The 6000-nt window shown below is 46.3% G+C and overlaps 1 protein-coding gene across 1 annotated transcript in view; it reads right to left on the bottom strand.

Moving 5' to 3' along the window:
* Positions 1 to 306: 306 nt before the first annotated feature.
* Positions 307 to 6000, bottom strand: part of LOC309870207 (uncharacterized protein) — a gene marked incomplete at its 5' end in the record, with an annotated part of 328499 nt that continues 322805 nt past the window's right edge. The window contains one exon of the mRNA XM_082742414.1: positions 307 to 1107. The remainder of the gene's footprint in view (positions 1108 to 6000) is intronic.

Genomic DNA, 6000 nt, shown 5'->3' with positions numbered 1-6000 from the left:
GTTCCACAAGTGCCGGTGGCGGGGAAAGGCTTTGGATCGATCGGACTGAAGAGCTGAGCCCAAGAGACAGACGGACCTGAATGTCATGAAATTCTGGAGTACACACCACTGTTGGACAAGGTCTGGAAATCAAGGGAGGAAGCTCCGGGGGGTTCTCAGAGAAGAGGGTGAGCGAACGTTTGGGTCACTGAGAGAGACAACTCCGTGAAAGCACTTTGTTTATAAAATTGTTTCTTAAAAAGCTGGAAATTACTAGCTACAGTGGCGAAAGGCACTGTACAAAGCAACTTAATATGTCTGATTCTCGTTGTCTAGAAATCACTTATTTATTATTCCATTTGCATGCACGGTAGTGTTTTAGAATATTCATTGTCCTGCCCGTGATAATCCTTAAGTCACAGAAGATAAATATATGAACCCCCACACATACACGAACACAATTAAGTCCCTAACAGTAAATTTAGCAGTTATAAAACGATCTGCCAGACATTCCACAGACTGTGTTTTAAGGCCCTGGCTGGTTCACTCCATCTTCTCACTGGTTCCTGCCTCTTCCTCCTTTGTTCCGTTTCCATTTTTCATCATGTTTTGACAGGTGAGGTTGTTCATGCAAAGGGATCCAACAAAAATACGGGAATGCCACCTTTGCCTTCTTATCAGGACAGAGCAACCCTCCCTTTCCTCCTTGCAAACAAAGCAGGCTAAACACAAAGTCTGTCAGCACCCCTCACTCGAGTGGGATGACGGATGACAGGGGCAGAATTGTTTTGCTTGCAGGGAGGGAATGTGTGTTTGGTCAACAGGTCACGGCCCTCTCGGCTTGGGATCAGCTCTCCGCCCAAATCCCCCTGCGTTTCGGTCTCAAAATGCTTCGGGCTTCAGCCAGCACAAACATGTCACAGCGAGAGGGACAGTGATGGTATCTCCGTGTGCGATTGGTTTAAGCGCAGGCTTTGTTTGATCCTTATATACAGAAAACAACTATTATTACATTATAGCCAAAGGAATTTAGCCTTTAACCTGTAGTTTCCCTCTGCTCAGGAATATTAAACCTTCTCTTCTGATAAGAAGTGAGGTCTGATGGGATTTTCTTCCTTCTCTTCATTCCTGGGGGTGAGGGAAGAAACAACTCCTGTTTTATATCAACTAAAAATAACAGAAAGAGGGCGCCTGGGTGGCTCAGTGGATTAAGCCGCTGCCTTCGGCTCAGGTCAGGATCTCAGGGTCCTGGGATCCAGTCCCGCATCAGGCTCTTTGCTCAGCAGGGAGCCTGCTTCCTCCTCTCTCTCTCTTTCTGCCTGCCTCTCTGCCTACTTGTGATCTCTCTCTGTCAAATAAATAAAATCTTAAAAAAAAAAAAAACAGAAAGAGGTCTTGGCGACAGGGAGGAAAGAAAGAGACTCTCCTGGCATTGTAATGCAGACAAATACACAGCAGAAGTGACTGATAGCTGTAAGAGAAAGACGTTTATCTTGTAGCTGCTTCACCCTGAGGCCATATCAGGTGAACCCCTTTCCTTTTCAACCGTCCAGTGGATAAAAGAGCAGGGACTTGAGCCCCCCTCCATGGCCCAGCTGCACTGAGGGCTCCAGGGCTTGGGAGCTACAGGTCCACAGACCACTGAGAGGGACAGGACCTACTGGAGAACAAAGGGAGGGAGAAAAGAGAGAAAGTCGCCCCCCACTCCCATCCCCCACTGCTCACTGCGGAGGACGATTCTTCCGGATTGATTTTCACCGATGGAAAAAGCCCCAAAATGGTTTTGCACCATCTTCTGGACCCTATCTACATGTCTGCCTAATCATCAGATAGCAGGTTGGTTTTTTTTTTTTTCCCTCTCTTCAAGCAATGATCTCTGTATTAATTTTCTATGTTATGTATCAAATTACCACAAGCTTAAAACAACACATTATCTCACAGTTCCTGTGGGTTAGGGTCTTACAACATTGCTGTCTAGGTGTTGGCCAGAGCTGGGGTTTCATCGGAGGCTTAAATGGGGAAAGATCTGTCTCCAAACTCCCTTGAGCTGTTGAATTGACTTCCTTGCCACTGTAGGAACCATAGCAACTTGCTCCTTCCAAGTCACCAACAGAGAGAGAGAGAGAAAGAGAGAGACTCTAGTGGGAGTCTACTGGCAAGATGGTGTCTTATATAATCTAACATCATCATGGGAGTGACACTCCATCATCTTGGCTATATTCCCTCAGTTAGTTCCAAGTCACAGGCCCTGCCTACACTCAAGACAATGGGTTTTTATGAGGGTGTGAACCCCAGAAGGATCATGGGGGGCACCTTAAAGCTTGTCTTCCTCAGTCCCCCAGCCTTAGAACTTTAAGGGTATGGCTAGGGAGTAATGAAAGCAACATTGGTAGGGGAACCATGGAATGAAGGAACTTTTTTTTTTTTTAAGATTTTTATTTATTTATTTGACACACAGAGAGAGATCACAGGTAGGCAGAGAGAGAAGGGGAAGCAGGCTCCCTGCTGAGCAGAGAGCCCGATGTGGGGCTCCATCCCAGGACCCTGAGACCATGACCTGAGCTGGCAGCAGAGGCTTTAACCCTCTGAGCCACCCAGGCGCCCCGAGGGAACATATTTTATGTGTACACATATACTCACCCATTCTCACCTAAAAAGCAAATGAACTTAGGCCATTTCTAGATGGTTGATGGCATGAGACTTTGCAGCCATACAGCCATGGGTTTGAATCCTTGACCTATGGGGGAGTAGCCTCAGTCCCCATCTTTAAAAATGGGAATAACAGTACAAACCTTCAGGTTACTCTGAGACTTAGGTAAAGTAGATCAAACACTTGGACCAAGAGAAGTGCTCAGAGACTGTTCACTACCATATCCAGGACTTAGGTAAAGTAGATCAAACACTTGGACCAAGAGAAGTGCTCAGAGACTGTTCACTACCATATCCAGGTGAGAACCTTGGGGAACTTCAACAAGGTAGAGTTTGCACAACATGTTCCAAACACAGAGAACTTAATCCCTCATGGGGGGCGGGGGATGACCTTTTGAGGCCTGAAAGGGTTTGGTACCAGTTTGTCTCCATGCTTCCCATAAGGCTGTGGGTGTCCTCTAACCCCTGGGGAGACTGTGCCAGGTGTCTCTAGCCCCTCTCCTGCGATTTCATCAATGGACCCAGTAAACTTTTGCAAAACTGGATACAAGGTCCCTAGAGACGTCCAGACTTCACAACTGGAGTATCTCGGAGGGGGGTGGACTCACTCCGGATGCCTCCATCTACACTGTACCCAGGCAGAAACTCTGGTCACAGTCAACTGTTCTATCACGAGCTTCCTATCCGCTTCCTGCTTAGTCCTTGCAACCGGGTTCACTAGATGGGTTCACTTACCTACGACCTCACGTAGCACTTACTCAACTCTTATCTTGTGCCAGGCACAAGGCTAGTTCTGGAGAGGGAAGACCAATGAATACTGAACCCTTGGTCTACTGGTCAATGCAGAGGCAGATGCAAGCCAAAAAACTAAAGCTGACTGTTAGCCTTTGGGCAGGAATGTACCTTTTCTCTCATACCGGTCCTTTGGTCTGTGAATATGAGTTGTTCAGACCAGCCCCTCCCTTCCCTGGTATTGTAGGTCCACCAAGACCTGCACTTTCGGAATACCCTCTCACGCCGCTTTTGACTTCCAACTTTCACTACAGTTTTATGTTTTACCTGATCAGCAATTTCCACACTAACTAGAATACCTTCTTTCTTCCTTTCTTTTTTTCTTTTTTTTTTTAAGTGGGCTTCACACCCAACATGGAGCCTAAAACACACCCTGAGACCAAGACCCGAGCTGAGATCAAGAGTGGGATGCTTCACCACCTGATCCACCCAGACTTCCCACTGGAGTCCCTTCTAGAACAGTTTCTTTCACAAACCATGTTGTCCATGGAACATGTTTGGTGGATCATTCACTTTACCAGTCTTGGGCACTGCCTGGCTGAAAGATCCCCTTCTATTTCTCCCACATTTCTGATGACTTTCTGGCTAAGGACTATCACTTTATCAGAACTCATAACTTTTCTTGGCTTATGGGCACCAGCTGATATCCTTATTTATTTACTTAAAAAAATTTATCAGAGAGAAAGAGAGCACAAGCGGAGGGAAACGGCTGTGGGAGAGGGAGAGGCAGGCTCCCTGCTGAGCAGAGAGCCCAGTGTAGGACTCTATCCCAGGACCGTGGGATCAGACCTGAGCCAAAGGCAGCTGCTTAACTGACTGAGCCACCCAGGCACTCCTGATATCCTTTTTAAAACTTTGTTTTCACAGCCAGCTCTTGCGATAGAGACAAGTACCACCAGTACTTAAGGCATCAGGATACTGAGGTTTGCAGTTTTTAGGTCATCTGTTCAAGGTCACACGGCTAGTTAGTGTAGTATGAGATTTCAGTCCCCCGTAGTCTAATGCAGTTCCGTTGCCCAACCCTGAGGAGAGATGTGTGAGCCTGAGAACAAAGTTAACCTACTTAGTACCTGGTCAAAGATCAGCCCTGGCTTCAAGCCCAAGGAGACAAAGCAAGATCAACAGCTACAAAGTCCAATGATTAGCCAGTCACCGATACTTCAAGGGTATTTGTCACAGCCCAGCTTGGCATACGAGCAAATAAAGGACAGCAGGGGGTGTCTGTGCAAGAAACTAATGTGGGATAATCAAGAACAAAAGACAGGCAAGGGATATGGGGTGACCTAGCTAGGAAGGAGTAGGGAGCAGAGACGGTCCTCAGATAAATCTCTGGATTGAGGAATAAATGCCTTTCTTTGAGCAAAACTTGTAATTCTGGGTGTCTAGGTCCCCAACAATGACAGGGACTGATGGGTGGGAAGGGCACTAATCAAAGACATAGTGGACTTGTGTTTACACTGGAAAGGATGCTGGCCCAGCAGAGGCCTTTGAAGACACTCTTGCTCACGTAGATCATAGTGCACTATGAGGGAATGTCTTCAAAGAAAAGGGGGGGGGCATTGAAATATACATGTCTAGCCAGCTATTTCACTAAGACACTTCAAAGAAGCATTTCCTTTGATCATTCTGACTTCTCGTTAATAATAAATGTGTATATATTACTCATAGAAATTACTCAGAGACCTCAGGCTAATGGAGGCTTCAGTTTGACCCACCCCCGGGGGTCAGGGGGGAAGATGAAGTAGGAAATAGCACACTGGCTGTAAGGCTTCCGCAGGAAGTGACACATATCCCCCTTCTCGTACTTCAGTGGCCAGAGTGGGTCACACTGCCCACCTCACTTCAAGGGGGAGGGGGAAGTACAACCTTGCCTGTGCTGGTAAGGGAGGGTGGGACACGGACAAGACCTGGTCAATAGCACTGATGACTCACACAAAGGCCAAGTGGAAAGTAGGTATTTTTAGGAGGTCAAATGAAGAAGTATGTTCAAGAGTGTATGGCCCCTGTGAATTTTGTTCCATTTCCATAATAGTTCCTGAGATGGAATATCCCCATAACAGTTCAACATGAACAACAGAATTATTTAGGGAAACAAGGTGTCCCACTCTGACAAAATCACCAAGAAAAAGTAATATTCCCCACCTCTCCCCCCCAAAATGGGGAATTTATATAAGTGGGAGGAGAGAAATTTCTCCTGGGTAAGAGGTGGAGGAAACAATCCACCTGCCATTCTCGATCACTGGTAGGAATGCTAAGAAAAATCACTGTAGGACTCTGCAGTGTTAACAAGTTACCAAGGTTCAAATAACCATTGACCTTCTGTCCTTGAACTTGCCTATTGTCTTGCTCTTCTCTGAGCAATTTCAAAGTAAGCTTCCAAGCATTTTATTGTATATCATCATATCTGGAGCTTCAAACATCCTGACAAGGACCATTTTGTTTCATTCCCTTATTGCTTCATTCAACAAACATTTGTTCTGAGGACCTCCTACATGCAGTATACTTCCCTAGACCCTAGGGATTCAAAGATGAGATAGAGTGCTTACCCTCAAGGCACTCACTAATAAATCTAAAGTGGGA

Source organism: Mustela nivalis (genome assembly GCF_964662115.1).
Source record: "Mustela nivalis genome assembly, chromosome: 7".
Classification (NCBI taxonomy): domain Eukaryota; kingdom Metazoa; phylum Chordata; class Mammalia; order Carnivora; family Mustelidae; genus Mustela; species Mustela nivalis.
Note: the sequence above shows the minus strand (reverse complement) of the source record. Positions and strands in the feature narration are given on the sequence as shown.